The 15,402-nt window shown below is 51.0% G+C and overlaps 1 protein-coding gene across 4 annotated transcripts in view; it reads right to left on the bottom strand.

The window, feature by feature from the left end:
* Window positions 1–15,402, bottom strand: part of LOC112406291 (uncharacterized) — a 151,399-nt gene that overhangs the window by 8,280 nt on the left and 127,717 nt on the right. For 2 of the 4 annotated variants that reach the window (XR_003004560.1, XR_003004544.1), the window contains 2 exons: window positions 9,171–9,278; window positions 6,292–8,984 (listed from right to left, as the gene is read on the bottom strand). The gene's annotated coding sequence lies outside the window, so the exon portion shown is untranslated. Of the gene's footprint in view, window positions 1–6,291; window positions 8,985–9,170; window positions 9,279–15,402 lie in introns of those variants that run through there. The other 2 variants (XR_003004551.1, XR_003004554.1) reach the window with 2 other exon arrangements.

Below are 15,402 nucleotides of genomic sequence, written 5' to 3' on the forward strand. Positions count from 1 at the left end.
CCCCATGGTTTCCCTTTACTGTCGTTTGTTTAAACTCGAGGTACCTTCTTTGTGTTTGTTTACCAATAACCGTCTGTCTTCTCTGACAAACGTCCAGCTCTTAGGAGGCTGGTTAAAGGCCTGTCTTCTTCCTCATTTCCTAGTGCCTGACACAGGCATGGCACCCAGTAGGTGCTTAGCGAATACCTGCGGAAGAAATAAATGAAACAATTCCTGGGTAAGTGTTCGAATGGTGAAACTCATCGCTGGGGTCCAAGGCACATCATGGGGGTTTTGTCCTTTCCTCCGTCACACCGTGAAGAACCACCCTGACTTGGGCAGCCACTGGAACCAGTGTTGGCTTCAGTGAGTGGGCAGGACTGCCAGTGTCATCATTTTTCCCAGACATGACTGTTGGGAACCACTGTACCGGAACAGCAGCCAAAGGACATGTAGACGACGTGAAGTCCTTCTGTCTCAAAAACAAAATACCTCCCCCGTTAAGTCAAGGGTGTCCAGATCTACAGAGGACAGTGAAACAGCAGACTTCTGGATACAGGAGCTTGTGTGCTGCACTGTGGAACATGACTGACTGGTTATCCTTTTCACCAGAAACTATAAAGTGGAAACTTCAATTAGATTTGAGATATGATACAGAATATTTAAAAACCTGGAGCTAAAATCACTATTTGATGTAAGTCAGCCTTCTCTCAATTTTCGTTTTTTATTCTAGATTTTTCCCTCGACCTGTCTGGGGGATCATTTGTAGGGTCCTAACGATGACATCGGATTCTCCTTCAACAGGTCCCGTTTTCTTCTGTTTCCCACATCATTGCCTCCTATGTTCAAATGCTCTATTGTTCGTTGGCCGTAAAACTTTCAACCACCCTTGCATTGCCAGGTACAGTGGCTACCTGGGTAAGCCCATGTAAGAAACCAGATTATTCTTCTTTCAGAGACCTAACAATTTATTATTTGTACTCATGTGTTAAATCTTAGGTGCGCAGCACTGATTTTTGTACCCAACACAACAAGAACAGCACCTCATTGGGCAAATCTTCGTTACAAATATGTTCCAACAAAAACTCTTAGTAGACATTTCTTGGACATTTTGGATATTGCAACAAGCATTTCCTTGGCCACCAGGTGTTACCTGGAGGTACATAAGAGACATAAAAAGTTACAAACAATTACACATCCACACAGATCCATCACCGAAGTCCTCCATTTTTCAAAGAGCACCATGTGAGGTAGACTCATTTTCTGCGTCTCACACAGTCACTCAGCCTCAGGTTCTGAGACGTCTTTCCCCAGGTGTCTGGAGCAAGGCTTCTGGAATCAGAGTAGCCTGAGTTTTAACCCTGACTCTGCCGCCTGACCTGCTTTCCTCGGCGAACCCATGGGGTTTGGGTATGTCATCCAGACCTCATGGAAGCCGGTCATTTATGGACTCCACAACTCCTGCCCGGTTGCAGACTGTTTAGTTACGAATAAAATCAAATTACTTGGAGGAAACAGCACAGAGAGTCCTGGAGCCCAGCAGGCTATGACGTGCCCTGCTCTGGCTTTGCAGGTTCATCATCATTCTCACCCCTCCAGGGCTGTATCCGAGCTCTGGATTCGGGAAGATTCTACGTGTTGAGTGGTGTGCCCGCCTAAGATACGTCAGTCACTCCCAAACTAACCGCTGCTCCATCTAACCTGGCTGGAGTGGCCAAATTTAGCAAATAAAAATCCAGGTAAAACTGAATTCCAGAAAAACAATGGATAATTCCTCAGTATAAGTACATCCCATGCAATCTTTGGGACATACTTATACTAAACAATGTTCTGTTCTTCATCCAAAAATCAAAGTTAACTGGGTATCCTGTATGTGACCTGGCAACCCTCAACCTCATGCTTGCAATTGTTTGTTATCCTTTCAGTGCTGGAAATAAGACAGGTGCATCTCAAACATGCAACATAAAAATATAAACACTAACTGAAAAATGAAAAATGTAGTTAATGCATTCTGATCTGAAGAATGTGGAATAAGCATCACAGCAGCTGCTGTTTACGAAGCACTTAGTTTTCAGACTTTATTTCCACAATAAATGTGCGAGGCGAACGCTGTCATCCCTATTTTATTGACGGTGAGGCCTTGATCAGTGTTGGCCCAAAAGGTACCATCTGAAAACGAGACTTTTAACCCAGTCCCGAGGCAGCTGCAGGACTTTGGGGGAGCGTTGGAGCCAAAGCTGGTGACCGATGTCACCATGTCACCATCCTTGGTGTGCACAGCCAGCATCACCTCTCAGGAAGCCAGACGCCACCTCGTTGGTGATGCCATCGGGATGATTTTCAGGATGTCTGGTGTAGCCCCTTTGGGAGGATCTGTACATGTGACACCCTACAGAACCCACCCCTTGGGCGACTGCATGGCTTTTCCCTGTTCTCATCTGACTCGTCTGTGGGCACTTCCGGCCCCAGGGAATCAAGCAAACCGCACTCACCACTTGCACTCTTTGGGGGTCCACGTGCTTTTTTTGTTCTCAGCAGGATAACTTGGACTCTTGGGGAAATGAGAGAGAGAACTCTGTCCCCGAGCCTCCCCACTGCTGACCACTGGACGAAGAAACCGCACGGTCGCAGCCAACCCCTCCTTAACGAGTGGGAAGTCAACCCAGAGAGAAAGTGTTAGAAGAATAGCTGCCCTCTTTCCAGGGACAGTCTGGTGCTGGACCCTGACAGCCGGGCAGGGAGACACAACACAGCACAGCACAGCACAACACAACACGACATCGTCGTGAAAGGCGGGAAGTCGCCTCTCCACCTCATCTGACATCTAAAGGCAAATCACCAAGGCAGGGAGCGGCCTCCTTCACGAGAGAAGAGATTGCCCTGGGGCTGCTGGGGTCACTCATGCGGGATAAGTTTAGAGCCTGGCTGTCTCGTCTCACTTGCAGTTCTGTGACGTCTGAGAACGAGCGCATGGTGGACTCAGCTCCAGTCGACGCTCCCCATGTGCTAGTCCCAGCTTGGCCCATCTTGTGTGTCACATGGCCTGGCCCTTCACAGAAGGCGACATGTGTGGGATGAGACGACATCTTTGCAAAACACCAGAAGGCTTCAGATGGCCAGGGTCCGGGCCGGCTGGCTGGGCGAGCATGGCTTCCTGTGGCTGCAGCACTGGCTAAATGGAGAAGGGAAATTACAGGGGAGAGACAGGGCTGCTAAAAAAGAACAAGAACGAGGCCAAGTCCTTTCTCCCTGTTTATAGCATCGCCACCTTCATGCAACCCCGGGTTCAGGGAAGCCGGGCTGAAGCCTTGCCCTTGGCAAAGGAACAGGAGGGTGAAGCAAGTGTGTCCGTGACCCCCGTACGGAGACCGCTGACAGCCAAGTACACGGGAAACTCCCATGGCCCGGGGAAGCTTGTCAGTTTCGCTCCCTATAGGAACATGCCCCGTGGGGTTCTGTGTTCAGCCATGTGAACTGTGAAGCACTCAAGTTCAAGCTCCGTCTGCAGACCCCCATCTGTTCTCACTCCGTCTCAGGACGCCCCCTGCCCTCCTGTCCCACGGGATGCCCAGTTAGCCACGAAGACTTTCCCAGATGCTGGAGTCATGGAAATCGTATGACATATGGAAGAAGAATAAAAACGTTGGTCCACAAGTGACCTGTGTGTAAATTAATTCCACTGGACAGCAGTGTGTCTCGGGCAATATCTCCCAGGATGAGCTACCACAGCCGTGCGTGGCCATAGGTTATTGCTGTCTGCCCGCTGCAGGGTCAGGACTGTAGGCAACAGGATGGAGAGCGAAGGGCTGTGGCCAGGCCTTTCCGTCCTGCTCACCAGCTCCGATGGCTTCCAAGTCCAAACCTGCAGGCCTCAGCCCGACTCTGCGCTGAGCGAGAGGGGGCGCGCTTCTCTGTCATCTCACAGCTGCACAGCTCAGCCTGACCCCAGAGCTCAGAGGAGCAGAACAGGGTGAGGGTCGGCACAGCCCCTGCGGGCCCCGGCCCGGAGCTCCACGGAAGGTGCCTGGAGCCACTTAATATGGTGTTTGAGGCTCATTCATGTCGGTGTCTTCTTCTCATTTGAGAGCCTGCGGAAAGCAATGCCCCTGGGAAAGCAGGAACAGTCTATACAAAGTCTGGGATGATTACTGGGGGAGGGGGTGGAGAGTGAGAGGAAAACAAAGGAAGGTGCTAAATCAGGCCGTCGTAAAAGGCCTTGAGGATCCACAGAGAAACATTTCGGGCACCAAAAGGGATTTACCGGCTCCTCAGAAAGGTCTCCAAGTCAGACCTCCGGTCTGTCCAACATATTTTGGAGATGCTGATTTATGTAGCATCAGATGTTTGCACGTCAGTGGACGCTTTGAACAGATCCCAGGAACACAGACCACTTATGAGCAGACACAAAGAAGTGTCCTGTGGTGGGATTTGGACAGACCTCAAAGGGTGTCCGTGTCCCCTCTGCTCACGTGCCACCCAGAGACCCACCTGGGGTCAACAGGTGTGATGGGGTTGAAACACCTCACCCGCTGTGCATTTAACTCAGACGTGCCTGAAAATGCAAAGCACTGCTATTAGACTGGCCTTTGAATCAGACCATTGAAACAGTCTTTTAAGCAGTGCCCAGCCTCTCTCAGATTAAAGGGCCCGTCTCCTGGAGCTGCTCCCCTGCTTATGTCCCTAAGAAGGCATCCGGGTGGAGGGGGGAACTGGCATATCTTCATGTTGGGAGGCGGAGTCCCCTTGACCTATGGTTGGTCCTCAGGGGTGTGTTGGTGGCGTCACTGGTCTTCAAGGCACTGGCTCTGGTCCCACTGGACCCCATATGCCTGGGGAACTCGTGAGGAGTCCCGGGTTCCACTCCTGCTGCTGGGAGCTTGGGCCCCGTTCTCCTTGCTCACTGGCCTCCTTCAGCCCTTGGTCCTGGGGGCCCAGACCACGCCCACGTCGCCTCTCACATTCAGGCCCCTGCGGGGATGTGCCCTCCTCCCACCTCCTCTCCATATACCTTGGACACCCTCCCTCCTGGTCTCTCCGCCATCAGCAGGGGGACACCTTCCCTTCGTGGGGAAGAGTCTCTAGGACCAGACGTCTAAGCTGCCCCTTGATGTCCTAGAGGAGGGGAAGAAAGAATTCAGGCAATTCCTTTCCATGGAGCAACAGGATTTAGAGTTTGGGGAAACTACTTAAACTGTCAGCATAGGTAACAAAAGAAAAGCCAATTTTTATGACTAAGAACAGAAAGCATCTCGCTTAGTTTTAGTCCCTAGTCACTTATTAAAAATTAATTTTCTCCTACGTGAGTGTCTGTCTCAAACTTCAGCCATGTTGGATTATGTCATTTTTTCTCTTTTTCTGATAATAGATATATGGAGAATATGTCTTTCTGTGGAACAAGAAATTAGGTGAAATCATGGCAAAATACGCACTGTTTCCAGAAGTCCATATTCATTTTTGGACTGTGGGTTCTTTTCTGCCCAAGTAGCTCAAATGTTTCAGTGAAGTCAACTCCTGAAGGTTTGTCTCTCTTAACCTCAATGCTTAGAGGGAAAATAACAGTGTCAACAGCAACTCTAAGAAAATCCAAACAGAATATTCTACGAGATTGCAGCTACATGAACAGATGCTTTCCAAAGTTGGAAACACGCTCTCACCAAGGAGGGCACCGCCCCAGTGGACGTACGCATGAATTCGGAGCGTTGCATCTGTTTTTCCCTTGATGGTCGGAATAGAGTAAAGAGAACGTTCTGGAGCCAGTCTTCAGTAGCCTACAGGATGGGGAACGGGGTTGGAAATGGACCAGAAAGCCGGTGAAGACACAGGCGCGACCTCCCACGGTAAAGGGCAGACAGTCTGCAGAGAAACATTCTAGGTACAGAAGACAGGCTTCTGTGCTATGTGTGTAAAGGAAACTGAAGTATTTGTAAAAGTATGAAACCTGAAGAATGATTAGAAAGAAACGTGAATGTCTTCATCACTCACTACTTTGTTTCTTCATCACTCCAAGAAATAATATGTCCTTCAAGATAGTTCTAAGAAGCTGAAGCACAGATCTGGTAAAAGATGAAGAAGTACCGCTCTGGATTTGGAGTCGGATGTTTTGGGATTTATACTGACATTTCCACGGCCACCTCTACCACCACCGCATACTGGCTTTGTGACCCGAGGTTGCCCAGCCTCAACCAGCACCTGCCCACAGTGTTAACTGTAGGATGAAATGAGATGATAGATGTAAAGTACACATCATATGCGCTAAGTGCCTGGCAGACAGAAAGTACTCCAAAAAAGAGCATCTCTTCGTTTATTATTTTGTAAATCTGTATTTTACACCTTAACCTAGTCCGTCTTCATCTACCTAGTTTATGCAAAAGGCAGCAGGGGGTTGGTGGCTTTAGTGCTAAATGAGATGGTGTTGGCAGAGGTGCAGGCCCGGTGCCCGATCCCATCCACGTGCACCCGAGACAGCAGGACTGAGCAAACTGCCTTGAGTCCCAGAGGTACTTCACTAAGTGCCTCCCAAAATGGAGACTCAGCTTGAGGGCTTCTGACTTTAGGCCTGGGGACTCCTTCCAATTCGCTATTCTGACGTTTAAAGGGAGGGATCAGAGAATGTAAACTTTTTCTTGTTCCTTTACAGAGAAAATGAAACCTTTAGGAAGGTCCTAGTCAGCTATCACAAGGCGTCTGTTCACGACGTAGCAGGGTCCTCTGTGCTTTCCCGTCAATCAACCCACTTAGGTCAGCCTGAGCTGCGGGAACCGTCTGGAAGGTTACATGGGAGCTGATTCAACCCCTAAATGCACATGGTGTTCGTTTTGAGGCTGTCGGTTAGGATGGAATCGGTTACTTCCCAATTCAGGGGAAACTGCAGGGAAAAGCTCATCTGGTCATCAAGGGCCCGACTCACGGACACACACCACCCATCTTAAATCCGCCACAGAGAAGCATCCAGGCTGGCAGTGTTGAGGCCCCATAGTCCAGCAGGGGTGAGGCTTCCAGGGCAGTGGCCGAAGCTTTAACCACACCCAGGCACTGGCCACAGACCTTCAGACGTGGGACCGTTCACCCTTGACAAGCCGCTGAGAGAACCAGTTGGTCTGACTTGCTGTACTTTAATAAGTGCTTCTTGAAGCTCTGTCTGATCCGAACGACCGCTTCTAGATGCTGCTTTGTGGCTTATTCTGCACAGATAAGGGACATACCAATCCCGCGGTGAAAGCAAAATGAATAAATAAAGCCTCCGATCTTTCTAAAAAATGTACATATATATATATAAGTTTATTAAAACTTTGGAAACATTAAACAATTTATCGAAATCAGAGCAATAGGTAAACTCTTAATATCTTAACTCTGGAAACCTAGAAGTCCCAGGAATGAGATTTTAGAGGATTTGGAAAGAATTTCTTATGAAAGGTTCTTCTACTGCATTCTTTGTTAACCTGGAACCTGGACCACTTTGGGTATCATTTCTCCCTGAATGATTGTCGTGACAAATGTCTGCTCTAAAACCTGTCCCAGCCCAGGGGAAGGGTAGTGAACGGGGAAGGGGAGGCTTAGTTTCCGAGGCACCACCCACCCCCGACCCAGCGTTTAATCTCTAAACAGTTTACGTGTCCTGTCTATGGTCGGGTGGCAGCGCTTTCTAACCCACACTGGAGTCTGCTCAGAAGCTGCCCATCCTTTTCCAAGGAACTGTCACGGGCCCACCCCACTTTCCTGGCACCCTCCCAGCCTCCGCACCCCGTTAGGAAGAATTCCCACTCAAATCCTCGCCCACTTCCCAGGATGAGATACAGGCCAAGCGCCTTCTCTTCTGAACACACGCCTCCCAGACAAGAGACCCAGTGATTCCACTGCTTAGCCCAGCCCGCATCCCCGGATCTAAGCCACTGTCACTGTCCTATTGTCCGAGTGAGAACAAGGGGACTGGTTTTCTGGTTTTTCATGATGAATGCGTACGGGGCTGGATATTAAGACCTAGTGGGGAAAGCTTATTCTGTGAAGTATAGAAGTTACAGGTCAGGGCACAAAGGCTGCTGGGGAAGCCACCAAAAATAAAATGCCAAACCCTGAAGAGATGAGGATGTTGGAAGATCGTCACGGTTCACATTCCCTGGCCACGCCAGCGGTCATCCCCGCACCGAGAGAGGCAGCCTGACTGTTGGCAGGAGCAAGGCTGTAATTCCTTGGAAACTCTAATAACTGTAGTTGCAAATGACTCGCCTCTGTCACAAGGGATTTAAATAGGCTATTACAGCTCTGCCTCGTAGTCAGCAACAAGTCACTGACTTTCCGTGACCCAGATCCTAAGCAATCTTTATTCTAAGTATTCCATTTACAAACCACGGGACTCTCAAGGTACACTTCAAACAGCAGGGAGAGTTCAGAGTCTTCCTTTTGTTCCTGGATAAAAACAGTGCAGGGAGTTACCGTTACTGGGACAAAGCAAAGCTATTCACAGCACCAGCCGCGTTAGGATCGTGGTAGCGGAGTCGCTGAGGCCGTGCTGTGACCACCGTGGGCCCCCAGCATCCTAATGGCCCTGCGCACCCACCGCCGGCAGTACTGCCCTGCGGCCTTCCCAACCGTCTCCGAACACGGTCGATCCTGCCCCGTAGACTTTATTCCTCCTACTTGGTCAATGAAGGAAACTAAGGAGCTGAGCAGGAAGCCAACCCGCCCAGTTAACACCAAGAACACCAGGTCTGATCCACGGTCCCTGCCTGTGACGCTAACACTTTCCAAGCAAGTGAACACCGGATACAAAAACCCCAGGGAAAACGTTTAACGCAGATGGAGACGTCATAGCTCTCCACGGTGTACAGCCAGAAGTGATGGGTTGTCGTGACCCTTTCTGATACGTGCCTCAAACGAAACCTGTTTTTCACTGACAGATCAGTTTCATGAAGTAGGTGCAAAATATCACAAACAATGGATGTAAGTGAAAACAGGTACTTTTCTTTATCTATTTTGGTGCTGATGGCTCATGTGTCACGTGGACAACCCTGGAAACAACATTCAGATAAAGAAATGTCAGCTTAGGTCATCTCCAGCACCCCAAAGAGTTAGCCCGAAATACCAATTCATTTGTTTGAGGAAAATAAATTACCTTTCAAAGCTCTTCAAAATACCCTCTCCCACCTGCAAGAAAAGCACAGCCAGAGCTGTTCAATTAAATCTTTCACTCTTACCTTCGCTGCGTTACTGTCTCGTGAAAATCAGATGACTCCGGGCCTAAAACAAGCAAATCCGCACTGGTAGCTTTCTTCTAAAGCCGAGGCTGTCCCTCGTTTGATGGTCTGGGAGGAAACAGAGAGGAGAAAGCGCTGGCGGAGAGTGAAGGCCTGCTGGAGCGGCTGGCGGCGCTCCATGGGACGGGGAGGCCTGGGGGCCCAGGGGCCGCGGGCCGCGTCTCCACTACCCCACCCTCCGCTTAACCAAGAGAAGAAAGAGAAAAGAAGAGAGATACTGGTACTGGGGACCTCTTCCCTTATTTTCTAGAACTTATCTCCTGGCTTCTCTGTCATTTTCCTTTTCGTAAACATGTGTGTCTTTGTCAAACCTGGTTCGCTCAGTCCTTCCTCAAATTTAAGAGAAGTGACATCCCCTGCATCTCCTACCCTTGAGTTCACAGCTTTCTTCCCTCCCAGGACCTTCTCACCTGGCCACAAAACAAAGAAAACAGCAGCTGTCTCCATAAGACACTGACATCCATCAAAATAGCTTATCATTTCTGTAAGGAATCTAACCCTATGGAAACACATCGAGAGAGTGTGTTGAAAATTCTGTTTCCTTTCATTTGAGCTCTGGAGTCTTAGCTCCAAAAGGACAGAATTGTGAGAACCCCCTTTTACTTATGATCTCGTGTGGAGTCCGTCTCTCACGTGGTCAGAAACTGACAGAGCCGTGGGGAGCTGAAACGAGTGAAGATGAGATCCCAGCCAGTCGTAGCGGAGAAAGATGCGAAGGGGAAAGGTATTTCTAAGGCCCAGAAAAATGTGAAAACATAAAAATTACTGAAAAAAAGGAGAAATCCAAGCAATCCACAAAATACTTTCATCTGCCTTATATATGATTTCAGTTTTGTCAGTACTCTGTGGACATGACTGATTTGGAGCAACAGGAATTATTCTGAGAGTAGATGAGGAAGAATGGATTTTTCAGTTGGACGACTCGCTTCTCCACGTGAGGCCCTGTGCCTGGCCGTCCCTCGGGCCACCGGAGGGCAGGGCCCTACCCGGTGCGTCCTCTGGGCCAAGTCTTGAGCTGAACACCCTGCAGCAGTTCACTGTGCTGATCCTCAGGCCGGCGAGGGGGTCGAATGATTCCAAAAACAGATGCGAAAAGGGAAGAGCCCGGGGCGGGGGGGAGAGAAGGGGCCCAGTGCTTGGAGGGCGCGAGGGTCAGGTGGGTCCCGCAGAATGTGAAGGGGTGCGGTGTCCGGAGGTGTCCTGGAGGCTGGGCTCCGGGGCTCCCGTGGATCCTGTGTCAGCAGGGAACCAAAGAGCAGAACTTTGACAAAATCCACCGGATGAGTCGGAGCCCTTCGTTCTTGGTGTCAGAACCGAAAACTTACTGTCGCCATCACAGTCGGGCCTATCGTTACGAACACAGCACTCTCCCTCACCCCGGCCCATCACCTTTCCGGGAGGAGGACACACAGGCAGAAGAGAAAAGTTCATTTTTTGTTTACGCAGTCTACCCATCACCCAGCTCCCTCTGTCCTCGCCTCGGCGGCTCGTGGGAGAAGCCGGGCCGGGTGCAGGGACAGAGGGTCCAACCAGCCCAGTCAGGAAGGGTTTCCTCGTGGCCACAGATATGACCTCACCCCCGCCGGCCCCGCCAGCTGCTTCCCAGCCAATCCGAGGGGAAAGATGACACAGGCCCACAGGTCAGAGTGGGTGGTCGATGCCGACTGCAGGGTGAGGGGAGGGACGGCCTGGAACTCACACAGACAAGGCAGCCAGTGTCCCCACCTAGGAAACAAGCCCATTTCCCTTTTTGTAAAGTGAATGATTCCTGGAGAATAAAATACCTAACACTTTGCTGGGTTTTGCTGTGTGTTTTGTTTGGGGGTTTCGAGGTTTGGGTTCATTAGTAATTAGTAAGTGTAAGTATTCTGAATATTAAAAATACTAAATAAGTGCTTACTGTTTTCGCGCTGAGTGTGGAAATAATACTTTCTGGAAGAGACGGTCACGGTGGGTTGGTTGAATAGAAGCTGGTGCTATGGTGACTTTTTCCCAACTAGACTAAGTTCAGTATATTATAAACGGCTCAGAGAAAGAGGGTGTTAAGAGATGCTTGTCTGGGTCACCAAGTGCTAATATCTACAGGATATAGGAGAATGTCTTGCCTCTATTTTGAGTAATTACCCTGCTTTTACCTCAGGGGTCTACTATCTCATTAAGCGCGCATGAAATCCGTAATTGCAACGCAGGAGTGTCTCACAGCCCCCGTGGGCTCCCTGAGGCAGGACCAGGCCCAGCCCTCTCTCCCACCCACTCCCAGGGCAGGCAGGCACCACGCCAACCACTGCATCCGTCACAGAGGGACGTCCTGATGGGATCAACTCCAGTCACCCTGCAGGGGAGAAGAGGCAGCCCCCAGTGCTTGACTCAGACCCCAGCATCCCTCCTGGGGTCGCCTGTCACACGCCCGGGTTGATCCCCCAAATTCCAGTCCCAACCTTCACCACACTAACAGCCGTCATCTTCAGAATCAAATCCAGATGCCTTCACACACGCGGGGAAGCTTGTCTCTCCAGGGAGAGGGAACACATACAGCAGTGGAGCTGCAGGTGAGCTCGCACACAGGTGAGGGGCAGGGGGGCATCAGAGGCTCCCCGCTCCGGCACACAGGCCGCCCCAGCCAAGGGGGTGTGGACACCAAGGACCCAGGCAGCACCAGCAACCTTCAGGGAGGACCGACCCTGGTCCCTGCGGTGGAAGGCCAGGGGCAGCGCAAGGGCCGTGCTGCTGACCTGGGCCTCTGATCCCCAGCGGGCCCCGTGGTGCCAGCACGGTCACTGCGGACACAGACGTCCCGAATCTCCATGCGCCTTGGCTCCCTGGCCCTGTGATGGAGGGAGGGAAGCCAGCCCAGGGGCCGAGGCTTGCGGTCCGGCCGCCAGCCCAGAGCAGCCCCATGGCCTCCGCCTCCCCCGCCGTGGGCTCAGCTCCTCCCACGTCCCCCGCTCAGTGGCCACACGTTCCCTTCCGAACGTGGGGCCGGGGCGAGCACAAGGCCTCTGGGTGCCCATCTGCTCGAAGGCAAGGACCAGCTGGGGTTTTCGACACTGGTTTGAACGGTACAAAGCGTCAGGACCCGGAGGACGATGAGATGCTGCGGGCCACAGAAAAGAGGGTCATTTTAACACGACCCGTGCGGACGGACAGGCCCGCCGAGGCCCAGCGTGCCTCCGAGGGTCCATTCAGGGACCATGCTTCTGGAGCCCAGGTTCGGGCAGTCTCCCGTGGCGACCCCCCAGGCGTTCCCTCGTGTCCTCCTAAAAGCACCGCTGTCTATGGGCAAAATGACTTAAAATTAGTAAAGTCAATATCTGATTTGGACCTAGTTGGGAAAGTGGAATCTTCCACGGAGAATCAGAGCTGTCACCAGAACACGGTGAATGGGAACAGCGGCCCTGACCCTGCACTTGGAGGACACAGAATGCCGGGCTCAGGGAGTGCCTTGGGGCAGGAGGGGCCTTGCATCTACCAGCAAATGCCGTGACCTGCCTAAGCCCACCCGCACCTCCTCCCTCAGTCCAGCCCCAGGCTGCCCTTTCCCACTGTAGGCTTTCCCTCAAGGACTCTGGTTCCCTTTCCCAGAAGAAATATCGGGGTGCGCAAAACACCCTGTTTTATCTAACCTGTATCACAAGCCTCCCAGGGATGGCCTCCGACCCTCCACACCACCACCCACCCCCCGCCCCCATCATCTAGGACAGCCCCGCAAAGGCTCACAGCCCAGACGGGGCAGAGACCAGCCTGGCACCATCAACCCCCTAAACGGAAGAACAAACCCCCCAGACACTCCCGAGCAGCCCCCTCTTTCAGTCAATCCAGCTAAAGGTCTGTCAACTTTGTTTGTCTTTCCAAAGAACCAACTTTTGTTTTTGACCATTTTCCCTGTTGTTTTTCTAGCTTCTACTTTCTCTTCGCTCTAATCTTCCCTCCTTCCTTCTGCTGGCTCTGGGTTTGATTTTTTTTCTTCTTTCTCTAGCTCCTTGAGGTGTAGACGTGGGTTACTAACGTGGGAGCTTTCCTCTTTTCTGATGCGTGTGTTTACAGCTATACTTTTCCTGTGGGCGCTGCTTGCCTGCCTGCCGTGGGCTTTAGCGTGTCGTATGCTGTGCTGGCTCCCCTTCTCTTTTCACCGTGAAAATCCTCAACTTCCCTGGGAAGAAGAAGGCCTGAGGGAGTACAGTGGTCATCAGCTTTGCTTTTCCCGAAACTAAAATCTATCCAGAGAAGAGGAATCTACTCGTAAATTGAGTCCTTCTTTTGCCTAAAAGAGAAGCGAGTTTTGCTAATGAAACTGTGGTCCAAAAAAGAGACACTTTTCTGTCTCTGTCTCCAAGATACTCTGGCCCATGTGAGCAGATAAATACAGGAACAGTGTAGACTCCAAGCTGATGAATTTATGTCAGTGTCTCTGAGGTCGGAGAACATATTTTACAGTGACCAGGAAGCACTGGACAGTGTTCTCTGTTCCATCACCCTGGGCCGTGCCCAGCTGTAAGCGTCACTACAGGGTCAGGTCACCACTCCTCACGCAAGGCCACCTCTTCCTGCTGCCAACCTCCGTCAGCCAGTGTGGAGAACCTGCCACGCTGCTGAGGGCTGCCCATCAGTTGGTGGTCTGGGATCGGATGATTTAGTAGGTGACCAGGAGGCAGCCCTGAACAGAAGAGGTTGGCTTTCCTAGGGAGACACAAAACTAAAGCCCCTCACAGCGCAGCACCAGCAGGCCCAGCCCAGAAAGCTTCCCCTCTGATTTCAGTGGGAGGCAAGTTGCCCCTCACTTGCAGGCCCCCCGTTCTGGAATGTTGCTGTGCGTTGGTTTTTCTATTAAAGTTGCCGTGCATTTTTAAACAGCTGCCCCATCTCATCGAAGCGGTGGCCACATTTCAACGGCGGGTGAAGTAATTCCTGTTTCTATGTGCGGTTGCAAAAAGTTTCGGAAACTTCTGGCACAGAAAGCATGTCCTAATACATCATTACTTATTTCTAACAATAGCCAGGCAGGGATGAGGGCTCAGGCTCGCTCCTCCACACACATACTTTGAAAGGTGATAGTCAACCAGGATGGGTTCGCCACTTTTATCCGGTTGATTGGAGCACAGCTGAGAATGTAGCTTTCATGGTGAAACAAATCTTAAGGTAATTTCTTGGAATGCGTATCTGATGGGACAGGACCAAAAAAAAAGAGTGGGGCTAAACAATCATCTAGAGATTTAGTCGCCTAGAACAATGGAACCGGCACAAGGGAAGAATTTGTTTTCTCGGCACGTAGCTATTGTGTTCATCACCCGCTCATGAGCCCAAGCGATTGTGAAAATCAAATTATTTCTTTCAGAAACCTCCCCCACAAAATGGCTAAGCTTAGCACATGAATAGAAATCAGAAGCTACGGATTACCTAATCATATACCATAATCTGATAGTTCGTTTCTTCCAAGGGGATGGAATTTTGTCACACACAGCGGGCCCAGGAATTACTAAAGTTGTTTTCCACGTGGGAAAACTACAGCAGAGAGAAGCTGAGTCATTCACTCAGTCTTTGGCTGCGTCAAAGCAAACCCGGGAGCAGAAGCCCTCTCTCCTCACTCTCCAGCTTCTTGTCCCAGGGTCAAGGGTCAAGGTCAAGGGTCACACTTCCAGCCTCACACGGAATCCGTTCTCAGGTTTATATCAATTCAAAAATTCACTATGAAGGAAAAAGGAAAAATAAAAAAGGATACAAACGGACAAAAAATAGGCAAACGAAGCCTTTTTGTGGATAAAATGCAACTCAAACTATTTGCTGGAAATAAAGAGAAAAAGGCACGACCAAGTGTCACTTCTCTCTGGCCAGGGGTCAGCCGCCCACGCTCCCAATCGGTCCTAACTGGGGCTGTCGCGAACTCCGTCATCTTCAGAACACAGACGCGCAAAGTGGGCTTGGCGGAAGTGGAGACGCAAACTTCGGCCTGCTGTCAAAGACGTCCCTGCCCTTCACAAAGGCTGCGAGAGGCGGGAACCAAAGCCGTCTCCCGCTGCGTTCAAAGCACGGGCAGGTCTGCACGTCCGATGGGTCCTTTCCTCCACGCCTCTCAGCCTTGGCCACAACTCAGGAAACCGCAAGGGGAGGGTCTGCAAACAGGACACCGGCTTCCCGCTGACGTGCAAACTTTCAATTTGCTCAGCAAACGTGGTGA

The sequence above is a fragment of the Neophocaena asiaeorientalis genome, unplaced genomic scaffold, assembly GCF_003031525.2.
Source record: "Neophocaena asiaeorientalis asiaeorientalis breed wild unplaced genomic scaffold, Neophocaena_asiaeorientalis_V1.1 scaffold443, whole genome shotgun sequence".
NCBI lineage: Eukaryota > Metazoa > Chordata > Mammalia > Artiodactyla > Phocoenidae > Neophocaena > Neophocaena asiaeorientalis.